The sequence below is a fragment of the Haematobia irritans genome, chromosome 1, assembly GCF_050003625.1.
Source record: "Haematobia irritans isolate KBUSLIRL chromosome 1, ASM5000362v1, whole genome shotgun sequence".
In the NCBI taxonomy this organism is placed as follows: domain Eukaryota; kingdom Metazoa; phylum Arthropoda; class Insecta; order Diptera; family Muscidae; genus Haematobia; species Haematobia irritans.
Window position 1 is genome coordinate 174,198,696 of NC_134397.1, and position 16,516 is coordinate 174,215,211.

The following is a 16,516-nucleotide window of genomic DNA, read 5'->3' on the forward strand; positions in this document are numbered from 1 at the left end:
TGGTAACACATATGTTGAAATAAATAAAAACGTCCAAGGATAGTCTACGGAGAGTTTTCATGCTTTACTAAAATGTTTCAGACCACAGCTAGGTGAAGCACATCAATAAATGTTATGTTATGTTTATTGTACTCATTCAGTTAGAAATTTTCAGTGAAAACTAACCGACAACGAAAATACACAGAAATATCAACAAATTATTTCCAATAAAAAAGTTGATTGGAAGTTGAAATTTTTGTCAATTAAAAAATTAATTGATACAATTAACTTTTTAACGAAGCTAGAAACATTATGTAAATAAAGACAATGACAGAAAATTTTTAAATTTTTAATTAAAAAACAAGTAAGGAAAGTCTAAAGTCGGGCGGGGCCGACTATATTATACCCTGCACCACTTTCAGATCTAAATTTTCGATACCATATCACATCCGTCAAATGTGTTGGGTGCTGAATATATAGAGGTTTGTCCCAAATACATACATTTAGATATCACTCGATCTGGACAAAATTTGATAGACTTCTACAAATTCTATACACACAAAAAAATTTTTTTCTGATTCAATCACGAAATTAATTGATCCAATTAATTTTTAATTGAAATGTCTTCAATCACAGAAATGATTGTATCAATTAAAAAATTAATTGAAGGTCAATTAAAAAGTTAATTGATCCAATTAAAAAATTAATTGATACTATTAGTTTTGTGATTGATTTTTGTTTCAATTAAAAAATTTATTGAATCAATTAAATTTTTTAATTGAATATTTTTTAAAACTCAAAAATTTTCGTAATTTTTTTTTTTTTGTGTAGACTCAAAATTTAAGTCGGCTAATGCACTAGGGTGAAACACAATGATAGTAAAAAAATATGGGAAAGATTTAAATATGAAGCAATTTTAAGGAAACTTCACAAACTTTTATTTATGATTTATCGCTCGATATATATGTATTAAAAGTAGAGGACAATTAGAGTAATTTTTACAACTTTTCGACTAAGCAGAGGCGATTTTAAAAGGAAATGTTCGTATTTTGACCATTTTTGTCGAAATCAGAAAAACATATATATGGGAGCTATACCTAAATCTGAACAGATTTCAACCAAATTTGGCACGCATAGCAATAATGCTTATTATACTCTCTGTGCAAAATGTCAACTAAATCGCAGTAAAAAATTGGCCTCTGTGGTCATATGAGTGTAAATCGTGCGAAAGCTATATATTGGAGCTATACCTAAATCTGAACCGATTTCAATCAAATTTGGCACACTTGCCTACACTACTAGTTGTACTCCTAGAGCAAAATTTCAATCAAATTGGGCCAAACCTCTGGCTTCTAGGACCATATTAGTCCATATCGGGCGAAAGATATATATGGGAGCTATATCTAAATCTGAACCGATTTCAATAAAATTTAGCACACTTGACTACACTACTAGTTGTACTCCATGTGCAAAATTTCAACCAAATTGGGCTTAAACTCTGGCTTCTGGGGCCATATAAGTCCATATCGGGCAAAAGATATATATGGGAGATTTTTCTAAATCTGAACCGATTTCAATCAAATTTTGCACACTCGACTATACTACCAATTGTACTCCTCGTGCAAAATTTCAAACAAATCGGGATAAAATTCTGGATCCATATAAGTGCATATCGGACAAAAGATATATATGGGAGCTATATCTAAATCTGAACCGATTTCTTACAAAATCAATAGGGTTCTATTCTGACCCAAAACAGGAACATGTGCCAAATTTGAAGTCGATTGGACTTAAACTGCGACCTAGACTTTGATCACAAAAATGTGTTCACAGACAGACGGACGGACGAAATTAATTGATTTCATCAGAAAAAATTAAAAATTTAATTGGTGTTGATTGTAAAACTAAATTAATTTTTGTACTAAAAACCTAACTATTGTCAATTACTTTCTTAATTAATAGTGTTTTTAGTTTGATTAAAAATTGGTTTCTGAAAAAAAAAATCCATTACTTACTTAACTGACTTGTCTTTCGAATTTGATTAAAGAGTTAACTGTATCAATTAATTTTTTAATTTAAATTTTAAAAATGTTCAATCATTGACATAATGTTTCTATCTTAGTTAAAAAGTTAATTATAGCAATTAATTTATTAATAGAAAAAATTTCAGCTCCAATCAACCTTTTAATTGGAAAATTGTGATATTTTCTGCGCATCCTTAACCGGAGGATAGACCACCGGTTAGTAAAATTTTTGTATGGGATCAGCTGTTTTATCGACACGATAAGTAATAACAAGACATTGAGAAACCGGCACTAAATCAGTTAAAAAGTGATGGAATTTCTTTAATTTTTAATTAATCATTTATTTCGAACAATAAATCTTTTATGAAACTAAAAACACTAGGTCAGTGAAGAAAGCAATTGACAATAGTTACGTTTTTCATAAAAAAAATTAATTGAGTTTTGCAATCAACATCATTTACATTTTGAATTGATTCAATTAAAAAATTGATTGATACTTGCTAATGAAATCAATTAACTTTTTAATCAAGTATATTTTTTATGCTCAAATAAAACTGTGATTGATACCATCATTTTCGTGATTGAAGACATTTTAATTAAAAAAATTAATTGGATCAATTAATTTCGTGATTGAATCGGACTTTTTTTTGTATATAGGTAATTTACGTTTTTTTTAATTAACGGCTAAAGTCTAACGGACGGAGCTACATGATAACAGCCAGTAGAGGTGAATTAACGATTTATTCTTCTTTAGTAGTCAGTTTAATGTCCTCCGACTAGTACTTAAACGGACGTTAACCCACAGGTTGGAAAAATTTTTTATGGAATTAGCAGGTTTATCAACACGATATGTAATAACGAAATATTGAGAAACAGGCCCTAAGAATGTTAATCAAAATTAATAAGTTGACTTTCCCAAATGTTTAGAATTTTCAAACACATACACAGAAAAAATATTCATGAAAATTTTTAATTCTTAATTGACTTTTAAAAAATATTTAATTACAAATTTAATTGATACAACAAATTTTTTAATTAAAACAAAAATTAATAGTATTTTTTAATTGAATTTTAATTGATACTATCATTTCTGTGATTGAAGACATTTCAACTAAAAAATTAATTGAATCAATTCATTTCGTAATTAAATCAGAAAAAAAATTATGTGTAGCTATTGAAATTTTGAAAAATTGACTAGGCGCATTATTTTTGTATCAATAACAGCATTAATTAGAAATAATAATATACTTGAAATTATTTGATTTATATTGGCTCAATTAAATTTTAATATCCATATGCAAAATAATTTATTCACTTCATCGAATGAATTTATGTGGAAAAGGTAGGCTTGAAATTGTCTTTAAAGGTGAGTACTAAGTACGATTTTAGCCGCTAAAGTGAAAACTAAATTAGTAAAGAAAGGCATCAAATTATACATTTGCAAATTTTATTATAGCTCGATGGGGAATAGCCCAAAGCAAATTTGCACATAGTTTGTATTCCACAAAATGGATTATTAAAGAAAAGTAATCGTGAAAAAATGACGATTTTAGCGTCTAAACTCGAACTTAATACCCACCTTAACGTTTTTGTATATGGTGGGGGGGGTTGTTTTCCTTTATACCTTACTCACATTACACTTCCAAGATGTTTCAAAACCACTAAAATCCGGACACTTCTAAAAAGTGAACAGTTGTCATGACATGTTTGCTATATTAACACATTACAGTTGAACTCTTATAACTGGAAACCTCCCAAATGTGGACATTATTTAGGCTACCGTGGGTGCACACTTCTTTACGTAATTACGTAAAACAACTTCTTCTTAACCTGGTTCAAAATCTAATTGTAGTAGGTAGTGATGAGCTCCAATATGGAATAGTTTTCTTTAATTCATTTATTTTTCTAAATTATTTTCTCTTATAAATGAACACAAAACTTGGACAACCATGGGTGTGTCAACTTCTGAGAGGTTTTACTGTAATTATTTATTTGTAAATTTCTATTATCTTTCCATTCTCCATTCTCATTTCTACTCTATACGCTAGGTACTGTTGTACTTGTGCCAAATTTTATGATTATGATATTTTTTGTTTACTTTCTAATTATTGTTCTATTTATTTATATTATTTTTTTTATTTAACTCCTTTCATTTAACTTTTGGTATCAATAAGAAAAGTCATACGAGTAGCATGTGATTTTTATTTTTATACCCCCCAGAACCATAGAATGGTAATGGTGTCATAATAAGTTTGTTATTCCATTTAGAACATATCCAAATATCGATTTCCGACTATAGGAGACGATATAGCGATATCCATCTGTCCGTCTGTGGTAATCGCACTACTTAATAATGAACCTATAGTGAAGTAATTTTGCATAAAACTCGTGCTTTTTCTGCAGGCAGGCCATGTTAGAAGATGGGCTATGTACCTTTCTCCCGATTTGACTTTTTCAAAAATGTAATGGTACAAATATGTGTGCCAAATATGGTTTGTATCGGTTCATGCTTTTGATAGAGCCCCCTCCATATAAACCGATCTTCCGATTTAACTTCTTGACTTCTATACACAACAATTTTTATTGAAATTCAAACGACATAGGTATGCCGAAAGCCTCCAAATAGACCGATCTCCCGATTTGACTTCCTGGACTTCATAAAATCAGAAATTTTATTTATTTATTTATTTATTTATTTATTTATTTATTTATTTATTTATTCAATATAATACAAAGGCCTAGTGGCCCACATAATGTATTACACAGTAACAAATCATTACCATAGGCTTCAGAGTAAAAAGACTTTAAAATTAAGATCCTTACAACTAAATAAATACACATCACAACCGGTTTCCCAAATCTAATACACGAAAATAATTCAAGTAGTAGGAAAAAATGTATAAATTACTAGTAAATAACTCCGTATCAGTGACAAAAAACTAAAGAACAGAGAATAAATTGTCCAGTCAAGTGAAGTAAATTCAACATCAGGCATTGAAATATTCATAAAGTTTCAGTCGAAAGACATTACTACATTGAGAAAAAAATGCGTAAAGAATAGGGTAACACATTCCAACACCGAGCAATCCTAACAAAAAAAGACCTCATGTAAACAGAATTCCTCACAAGAGGAATGAATAATCCAATTTGCTTCAAATTGCAAATCTAGAAGTATATGGGGAGTATCGGTCCATGTTTTGATATAGCGCCCATATAGTCCGATCTCCCGATTTGACTTCTTCTTTTCTAGAAATAGAAAATTTTACTTTTTGGTGAAATCTAGAGGTATTTTAGTTTCAAAAAAACTCTGTTGTATTTGGTTTATATCGGGTTTTATAAATTCCAAATCATATGATGAAAGCTTTTATTTCATTAGATTTTCTTGCACGCTTAGACGATATGTTTAAGATTCTTCTAAAACTCAAACAAAAATGGTTCTTATGAATCCAGAATCTATTCTAGAAATTTTAAATTTATTGTTTCCAAGTAAAACTCTGCGACAAAGAAATATTTCAATTATTTAAGCAATTATGTAGTTTTTAGTCATATATGATCTAACCATACACAGAAAAAAATATCACCAGAATATTTCCAATTAAAAAGTTAATTGAAGTTGAATGTTTTTTCAATTAATAAATTAATTGATACAATTAACTTTTTAATCAAGATAGAAACATTAAGTTAATTAAGTCAATGATTGAAAATTTTAAAATGTTTAATTAAAAAATTAATTGATAGAATTAAAAAAGTGATGAACATTCCTTAATCCAAATAGAAACTCTAAGCAAATTCAGAAAGTAGTTGAAAATATTTACCTTTTTAAATAAAAAATTAATTGGGGGGTTGCATTCAAAATTAATTAAAAAACAAGTAAGTAAAGTTTAAAGTCGGGCGGGGCCGACTATATTATACCCTGCACCACTTTGAAGATCTAAATTTTCGATACCACATCACATCCGTCAAATGTGTTGGGTGCTATATATAGAGGTTTGTCCCAAATACATACATTTAGATATCACTCGATCTGGACAGAATTTGATAGACTTTTACAAATTCTATAGACTCAAAATTTAAGTCGGCTAATGCACTAGGGTAAAACACAATGATAGTAAAAAAATGCGAAAGATTTAAATATGAAGCAATTTTAAGGAAACTTCACAAACTTTTATTTATGATTTATCGCTCGATATATATGTAAAGGGTGATTTGTTAAGAGCTTGATAACTTTTTTTAAAAAAAAAACGCATAAAATTTGCAAAATCTCATCGGTTCTTTATTTGAAACGTTAGATTGGTCCATGACATTTACTTTTTGAAGATAATTTCATTTAAATGTTGACCGCGGCTGCGTCTTAGGTGGTCCATTCGGAAAGTCCAATTTTGGGCAACTTTTTCGAGCATTTCGGACGGAATAGCCCGAATTTCTTCGGAAATGTTGTCTTCCAAAGCTGGAATAGTTGCTGGCTTATTTCTGTAGACTTTAGACTTGACGTAGCCCCACAAAAAATAGTCTAAAGGCGTCAAATCGCATGATCTTGGTGGCCAACTTACCGGTCCATTTCTTGAGATGAATTGTTCTCCGAAGTTTTCCCTCAAAATGGCCATAGAATCGCGAGCTGTGTGGCATGTAGCGCCATCTTGTTGAAACCACATGTCAACCAAGTTCAGTTCTTCCATTTTTGGCAACAAAAAGTTTGTTAGCATCGAACGATAGCGATCGCCATTCACCGTAACGTTGCGTCCAACAGCATCTTTGAAAAAATACGGTCCAATGATTCCACCAGCGTACAAACCACACCAAACAGTGCATTTTTCGGGATGCATGGGCAGTTCTTGAACGGCTTCTGGTTGCTCTTCACTCCAAATGCGGCAATTTTGCTTATTTACGTAGCCATTCAACCAGAAATGAGCCTCATCGCTGAACAAAATTTGTCGATAAAAAAGCGGATTTTCTGCCACTGATTTTGGTAATAAAATTCAATGATTTGCAAGCGTTGCTCGTTAGTAAGTCTATTCATGATGAAATGTCAAAGCATACTGAGCATCTTTCTCTTTGACACCATGTCTGAAATCCCACGTGATCTGTCAAATACTAATGCATGAAAATCCTAACCTCAAAAGAATCACCCTTTATTAGAAGTAGAGGAAAATTAGAGTAATTTTTACAACTTTTCGACTAAGCAGAGGCGATTTTAAAAGGGAAATGATCGTATTTTGACCATTTTTGTCGAAATCAGAAAAACGTATATGTGGGAGCTATACCTAAATCTGAACCGATTTTGGCACGCATAGCAACAATGCTTATTATACTCCTTGTGCAAAATGTCAACTAAATCACAGTAAAAAATTGGCCTCTGTGGTCATATGAGTGTAAATCGGGAGAAAGCTATATCTAAATCTGAACCGATTTCAATCAAATTTGGCACACTTGACTACACTACTAGTTGTACTCCAAGTGCAAAATTTCAATCAAATTGGGCCAAACCTCTGGCTTCTAGAGCCATATTAGCCCATATCGGGCGAAAGATATATATGGGAGCTATATCTAAATCTGAACCGATTTCAACCAAATTTGGCACACATGACTACGCTACTAATTGTACTTCTAGTGCAAAATTTCAACCAAATTGGGCCAAACCTCCGGCTTCTAGGACCATATTAGTCTATATCGGGTGAAAGATATATATGGGAGCTATATCTAAATTTGAACCGATTTCAACCAAATTTGGCACACATGACTACAGTACTAATTGTACTTCTAGTGCAAAATTTCAACCAAGTTGGGCCAAAACTTTGGCTTCTAGGACCATATTAGTTAATATCGGGCGAAAGATATATATGGGAGCTAATCTAAATTTGAACCGATTTCAATAAAATTTAGCACACTCGACTACACTACTAATTGTACCCAATGTGCAAAATTTCAACCAAATTGGGCCTAAACTCTGGCTTCTGGGGCCATATAAGTCCATATCGGGCAAAATATATATATGGGAGCTATATCTAAATCTGAACCGATTTCAATCAATTTTGCACACTTGACTATACTACCAATTGTACTCTGTCTTCTGGATCCATATAAGTGCAAATCGGGCGAAAGATATATATGGGAGCTATATCTAAATCTGAACCGATTTCTTCCAAAATCAATAGGGTTCTATTCTGAGCCAAAACACATATCTGTGCCAAATTTGAAGTCGATTGCACTAAAACTGCGACCTAGACTTTGATTACAAAAATGTGTTCACGTACAGACGGACATGGCTATATCGACTCAGGAGCCCACCCTGAACATTTTTGCCAAAGACACCATGTGTCTATCTCGTCTCCTTCTGGGTGTTGCAAACATATGCACTAACTTATAATACCCTGTTCCACAGTGTGGCGCAGGATATAATTCATTGAAAATTGCTAATGACATCAATTGATTTTTTAATAAAGGATTTTTTCTATGCCCAATTAAAACTGTGATTGATACTATCATTTTCATGATTGAAGACATTTCAATTAAAAAATTAATTGGATCAATTAATTTCGTGATTGAATCAGATTTTTTTTTTTTGCGTGTGTAGATAACTAAGTAATAGATGACCCATCGCTCTCCGACCAGAAAATGTTGAAAAAGCCCAAATAAATTTTCAGACATTTCGTTTTGTTTTTTTTCATTAAGAGGAAATTTACTCAAAATTAAATTTTGTATTTTCACGGTTTTATTTGCAATTTTTTGTGCAAATATAAATATTTGAATATTTAATTTGATTAAAAATCATCTGGTGTATAAAAAATGTTCCAGGATCTCCCTCTGTAGATTTGCGGCATATGCAGACGACCTGGCTATATTCCAAGAGCATGAACTCAGTCATAACACTTTGACTGAACTTCCAACAAAGCTTGACGATTTGAATGCATTTTACAACAAATGGAAGATAAAACTGAGTTCTGACAGGACACAGGCTATCTTTTTTACGAGGAAAAGAAAGTTATGTTACTTGCCGAGCTCGAATCTTACTCTTGCAGGGAGCAGCATTAGCTGGTCTGACAGTGTTAAATACCGTATATTTACTTGGATACGAAGCCAAGCCGTGGTGCAATGGTTAACATGCCCGCCTTGCATATGCAAGGTCATGGGTTCGATTCCTGCTTCGACCGAACACCAAAAAGTTTTTCAGCGGTGGATTATCCCACCTCAGTAATGCTGGTGACATTTCTGAGGGTTTCAAAGCTTCTCTAAGTGGTTTCAATGTGGAACGCCGTTCGGACTCGGCTATAAAAAGGAGGTCCCTTGTCATTGAGCATAACATGGAATCGGGCAGCACTCAGTGATAAGAGGGAAGTTCACCATGTGGTATCACAATGGACTGAATAGTCTAAGTGAGCCTGATACATCGGGCTGCACCTAACCTAACCTACTTGCATAGGAAACTTCTTTTCAATACACATATTTCTGAAACCACCAAAAAAGTTGATAAGTATGTTGGATTTTGTACCCCCTTATTAACAGGAACTCATCGCTGAGTAGAACTAATAAAATGTTGATAGTGAGAACTATATTTCGAGCAATCCTTCTTTATGGATGCCCGGTATGGGGTGGTTGTGCAAAGACACACATAAGACAATTGCATTGGTCACAAAACAAGATTTTGAAAATGGTCCTCAGACTGCCATGGGACTTTTCTACTGATAGACTACACCATATTGCTAACATCGACACCATTCCTCTTTCCTTTAAAAATATCTCTACTCGCTTCAGAACAAACTGTCAAATGTCTCTCAATCCATTAGTCACAAATTTGTACTAGTAATATTTAATTGATTATTTACAAATATTTTTATAGAAGGTTTTTGTTAATAGTTTTCCTTCATATAAATCAACCATATTTGCATCAAATTTTTCTCTTACAAAATATATACTCTAGATATAAGGCTGAGCCAAATCTGTGCAATTTTGTAGTTCATAAGTTGAAATCAGGAGGGGATTCTGAGTCAATCAGTATATATTTTATGGGGTCTAAAATCAACATTTGTGGTAAGCACATTTTTTGGCAGATCAAAGTTATTATACCCTGACCACTATGTGGTTTAGGGTATATATACCCACTTAAAAATTTAGTTTTATTTGTAATACATGAGGTTTGTTTAAATATAATATTTCCACACAAAAATGTCCATGCTCACATACCCACTACCGGGAGAATATGAATCAAATCCACAATCTTGGTATTCTAGTGTCCTTGTTCTCTGGAAGTTTCGTGAATTTAATTCACTACGTTCGCTTATGTCACATAAAAAAAAATTTGTAAGGTTTTATTTATAAATTTGTCAACAAAAGATTTTATTAAAAAATATTTCAACAAATTTATTTGTTTTTATAATACATGGTTTTTTTAATCATATTTAATTAAAAACAAAAAAATTTCTTGATTACACTTATTTTTATTTCCACTCTAGTGATTTTTTTTTTTTGGTGATTTGTGCAACGCAGCTGATTAAACAAAAATGCCAATGCTCATATATTCACTAGCAGATGAATGTGAATCAATTCCACAATCTTGATGTTCTAGTCTTCATGTTCACTTCAATTTTCCTAAACTTAATTCACTAGCACAAGTCATGGTGAAAGTTGACTAAGTTGCGCTTTTGTCACTTGAAAATATTTTAATTTATTTATAAATTTATAATAAGTTTTTATTTTTTTTTATAAATTTATCAATAATAATGATTTAAAAAAGTCTCTTGATGCCACTTATTTTGAGCTCCAACCTAGTGATTTTTTGGTGATTTATGCAACCCACCTGATTACAGAAAAGTTTAAATGACCGTGAAATTCAGAACACCAAATTTTCGCATTCTTGGATTTAAAAAGTGAAAATGAAATTTAAGTGGATATCCAAACTTTTTGTTGTGAACGCTAAGGTATTTTCAATTTGGCGAAGTGTATCACCGGTGCGAATTTTTTTATTTACCTGCAAATACGTAATTATAACCCGAATTGATATCCATGAGCTAACAGGGATAGAACTCGTATAGTCGTACAAAACTAGATTGCGTATGTAGCTACTTTGTTTTCTTATTTAGAATTTAAATTCAAATATTTTTATTTTATAACAGATAGACATAGAAAATATTGTTAGTTAGTTGTCATAATTTTTATACCCTCCACCATAGGATGGGGGTATTTAAACTTTGTCATTCCATTTGTAACACATCGAAATATTGCTCTAAGACCCGGAAAGTACATATATTCTGGGTCGTGTTGAAATTCTGAGTCGATCTGAGCATGTCCGTCCGTCCGTCTGTTGAAATCACGCTAACTTTCGAACGAAACAAGCTATCGACTTGAAACTTGGCACAAGTAGTTGTTATGGATGTAGATCGGATGGTATTGCAAATGGGCCATATCGGTCCACTTTTACGTATTGCCCCCATATAAACGGACACCCAAATTTGGCTTGCCGATCCTCTAAGAGAAGGAAATATCATCCGATCCGGCTGAAATTTGGTACATGGTGTTGGTATATGGTCTCTAACAACTATGCAAAAATTGGTCCATATCGGTCAATAATTATATATAGCCCGCATATAGACCGATCCCCCGATTTGGCTTGCGTCTCTAACAACTATGCAAAAATTGGTCCATATCGGTCAATAATTATATATAGCCCGCATATAGACCGATCCCCCGATTTGGCTTGCGGAGCGTCTAAGAGGAGCAAATTTCATCCGATCCGGCTGATCTCTAATAACTATGCAAAAATTGGTTCACATCGGCCCATAATTATATATAGCCCCCATATAAACCGATCCCCAGATTTGGCTTGCGCAGCCTCTAAGAGAAGCAAATTTCATCCAATCCGGCTGAAATTTGGTACATGGTGTTGGTATATGGTCTCTAATAACTATGCAAAAATTGGTTCACATCGGTCAATAACTACATATATAGCCCCCATATAGACCGATCACCCGATTTGGCTTGCGGAGCCTCTAAGAGAAGCAAATTTCAGCCGGCTGAATTTTGGTACATGGTGATACCACAACCCAATTAATTCGATTGTGGATGACAGTCTTTCGTAGAAGTTTCTACGCAATCCATGGTGGAGGGTACATAAGATTCGGCCTGGCCGAACTTACGGCCGTATATACTTGTTTTCACTCGAATCTGATTAGATTAAACAATAAAATATTGGTTACAATTAAATGCCTAACGGCCTACGAATCATTGGATACTCAGGAAACATAGGCTCTTGGCAACCACAACTGGCGATTCAGAAAACATAGGCCCTTGGCACCCACACGTACGTCTCTACGGAAATCCTCCCCCCGAAGGCGTTTCTACGCTTATGACAATATGATGTTAAAATACAATTATGAAAAAGTGTGTACTAGACTAATAATATACATGTGTCGCCATAAGCGTAGGAAGGCCTCTGGGGAAGGGGCTTAGACCCCCCCCAGAATTTGAAACTCTATTTATGATTTTCCATTTTTCAATAAATGTCAATAGTTTTTTTTTAATTTTTATAAAAATTAAACAAGTATATACAATCGCACAAAGTTCCGCTAAAGACATTCATGAACAATCGAATTACTTGGGTTGTGGTAGTAGTTGCCGATGGCAATGTTTGAAGTCAGATATTTATGAAATAAAGCTGTGGTTGAACTTATGATTGATTTAGTTTAGTCAATTTAATTAAAAAAATAGTAATTGATATTAAAACTATTCTTTCATAAATTAATATCTTAATAATGCTGCGAAAAAACGTTGCCAAAAAGTAGTGAAAATGTTCTTTTTGGGTCTTAAGTGGTGCAAAATTGGCGGAGAAGCAATGAATGTAATATGAGCTTGTCATAGGACAAATGTCCACCGTTTCAACAGCCGTTGCAATGAATTTGCATCACTTCTTAAGGTGAGATCCGAATTCATTGTTTTGAATGTGAATTAAAAAATTTTGTGATATTTTCCCAAATAAATAATTTTTATATTGTTTTTATGATTTTTAATGCATTCTGACGCTTGTTTGAATTTTGGAATTTTGGAAATTATTCGAGGAAAAACGTCCTCGAATAATTTCCAAAATTATCGATTTTTCTATAATGGATTTAGCAGTTTTGTGGCAAAATTTGAATAATTTGTACCAATTTATTTATTCTTACTCTTTTTTTTAACTATTTGAAAAAAAAGAAAACAAAAAATTACACATTAAAATACGAGAAAAAAATGAAGTAAAAAAAACTTCCTGTGTAGTTAAAATAATTGAGGACATTTTTGGAAGTACTTTTAAAGTTGTGCCGTTAGAACAATTCACAATTTTTTTGCTGGGAAAAGTGTGAAACTACTTTTAGTTGCTTTATTATAAATTAATTGTCGAGTTATTTTGATGTCTAATTTTTTATTCAATTTTATGAAATAAAACATTAATTGAACCTATAAGTTCAGTCTATAAATTTTTAGCTAGGGGGGCTATACCCCCCCCCCCCCCCTAGGACAATTGTCTTGCTACGCTAATGTGTGTCGCTATCCTTACAGACAAGGTGGGACTGCACCCATTGACGAAACATCAATCGTACCTATACGATATTTTAAATATGAACAATTGACATGGCGATCTATCATTCGACCCAAAAAATGTATTCGAAAACAAAAAAAAACATGTTTTTACTTTTTTCCCCTATTCTAAGATGCACCCATCCTAAGATCTTGCAAATGGTCCTTCAAGATACCCTCAAATTCGTGCCACCGCTATAGATACTAACATCTTAGCCTGTTGTTGTAGCTTAAATGTCCACATGGACTACTGTTATACCAGTTTATTTTTTCTTTATTGCTATGTAGCTATGATCCATATATACCAATTCCACGATAAGACAAACTACTCATCGTTAGGCAAGATTGTGGTCAAAAAGTCATTAGAATTCTCTATATATTTAGTTTCAAATCAGAATATTTTTCTTCTTGCGGTCTGGATATTTTTAGCAATCTAATTACATACTGAACATTGAATCATAGGAAGATTGTTCTTCTCCATCAATACCATTCATACAATCCAAATGAATGTGTAATAATTTATGGATTTAAAGCTTTGCTCGTTTTTCTGTTTTGTCCTTTTGGCCGCGATGAAAAATGTATGGTAGATGTTTTTGGAAGGAAATAGAAAATGGGGTGTGTAATCCAAATGGGAGTCGGCGTTAAGGCTTAAAGGGATACTAGTGAAATGCATTCACATTTCCATTAACAAGGTGGATGATTTTTTTGTGTTTCTTAAATTCTACTTGGAAATTTACATTTCTTTGATATACTCGGGTGGCGTTACTGTTGTTGACGTTTTGCGGCATTTGTTGTCTGTAATATTTACATTTAATGCTGTTGTTGTTGTTGTAGAAGTCGTGACGACGTCGTCGTCGTTGTCACCGTTGTCAGTTTTCTGCCGTCGACTGCTCACTTTATTTTAAGGTGTTTTCTTTTGCGATCTTTTGTAGTTTGCAGATTTTGATTTTGTGTTGTATCGTTGTTTTACTTCTCTGTTTCCCTCTATCACTTGTTTTGCTTATTATTGCGACCGACCGTCAATACTCACACCAACACTTGCCTACACAAACACTCTCACATGCACTTTTGTGCCACCGCAATAAAATACCACCAATAAATATGAGAAAAAATTTACACAGGTGATTGGCACTTTTCGCTTTGAAATTATTGCACAGGTATGTTATTATTTATGATTGAGAATTTGCTAAATAAATTTCTTATTGGATTTTATTTGCTTTATTGATTAAAGCGCACCACCGAGTGCGTGTACACCGTTTGACCGTTTGTTACCCGACGAAAGACGGCATTAAATATTCAATGATTTTTTTTTATTTTTTTCCTTCTCTCTTTCACTACTTCGCGACGGCGTAAATGGGCGAGGGGGCGGCGCTGTGCTGAGAAATGAACGGCGATGTAAACGCGACGAGACAACACTGCTTTGTATAGACGGTATACCAGTAAACGTTAGAATATAACAGTTTATCTCGCACCGAGTATCCGCGTACGTGATTTGCGAACGGCGTTTAACGAAAGAATGAACCAAAAGAATGCTATGAAGACAGATAAAGCTATTTGATATGGTCCAATGATTGTACAGAAAAGTACATTTTCTTATCCACAAAAAGTTAATGAGTACATTCCCATTGATGAGTATTTTATACTTATTGGAATTGTTAATAGGGATGCTAATCTAGATCACTTTTTCAAAAAGAAATTAAAATTAAGTAAAAACAAAACGTAGAACCCCAAATAATTATTACGCTGAAAAACTTTAACAATTAAAACAGATATATGTATCCAACTTCCAACTTCACAGTTAAGCCGATAATATCAAAATTACATTTGTGAAAATGTTGTAAAATTATTAATTTTTCATTCAAATTTTATTATACAGGCCTGTTCAGGTTTTAACATATTGACATAGATTTGCGTGTTCGCGCATTCGCAATATTTAAAATAAAATTGATATCCATGGGCTGGCAACAAAAACAGGTGATGACTTTAAATTTGCTAATGCGCCGTTCAGAATATATATTTATCCGTACGAAATGTCTGTGCCCTAATAATTATACTGAAGCGATGTTTTCATTCAGTAACTTGACGTGTATATCTTCTCACAATGACGGAGCTTTTCCGGTGATTTTTGCGATATCGTATACGACTGTTTTTGACGTGGTGGGGATTCTAAGAAGTGCTGTCAAAGTTAGGAAGGTTATATGGGAGCCACCGTAATGCAATGGTTAGCATGCCCGCCTTGCATACATAAGGTCGTGGGTTCGATTCCTGCTTCGACCGAACACCAAAAAGTTTTTCAGCGGTGGATTATTCCACCTCAGTAATGCTGGTGACATTTCTGAGGGTTTCAAAGCTTCTCTAAGTGGTTTCAATGTGGAACGCCGTTCGGACTCGGCTATAAAAAGGAGGTCCCTTGTCATTGAGCTTAACATGGAATCGGGCAGCACTCAGTGATAAGAGGGAAGTTCACCATGTGGTATCACAACCCTGCCAGCATTTCAAAGTTCCATTTCAACCTCATCGTTACCACAGACTCGTAAATGTCACTTCAACCATCATGAAAAGGTACATCAAAAAGTACATGCAAGTAATTTGCCATCCCTACTGTTAAAAAAGCCATTTTTTTTGTGAAACGCCAAGCGCAACCAGCTTGTTATATTTTAATTAAATAAAAACGAAAATAAAGTTCTGAAAACATAGATTATACGCTTAAAATTGTGAAAGGTATATTGGTGAACAATTTGGTGATTTTCCAAATGGAATAAAGTGATTGTTTTTCAGATATTTTACAGACACGCTGCCTCCATGGAATAAAAACACTGGTTGATAGACGCAGCAACATGTAACTCGCTACTTGTAACTCAACATCATCATTAATGCCAAAAATTATGTTAAATGTAATGTGATAGTGGTATAAATGTTATATTTTTAAGAATTTGTAAATGTTTAATCAAATTAATAAATATCTAAACAAA

The 16,516-nt window shown here is 33.0% G+C and overlaps 1 protein-coding gene and 1 long non-coding RNA gene across 5 annotated transcripts in view; one reads left to right on the plus strand and one right to left on the minus strand.

Moving 5' to 3' along the window:
* Gprk2 (G protein-coupled receptor kinase 2) overlaps positions 1–15,049 on the minus strand; it is a 647,504-nt gene extending 632,455 nt beyond the window's left edge. For 2 of the 4 annotated variants that reach the window (XM_075292158.1, XM_075292155.1), the window contains exon 1: positions 14,282–15,049. The gene's annotated coding sequence lies outside the window, so the exon portion shown is untranslated. The remainder of the gene's footprint in view (positions 1–14,281) is intronic. The other 2 variants (XM_075292157.1, XM_075292156.1) reach the window with 2 other exon arrangements.
* Positions 15,050–16,175: 1,126 nt separating this feature from the next.
* Positions 16,176–16,516, plus strand: LOC142242916 (uncharacterized). Its single transcript, XR_012724249.1, has 2 exons — positions 16,176–16,265; positions 16,323–16,516. It is a non-coding gene; the product is annotated as an uncharacterized LOC142242916 (long non-coding RNA).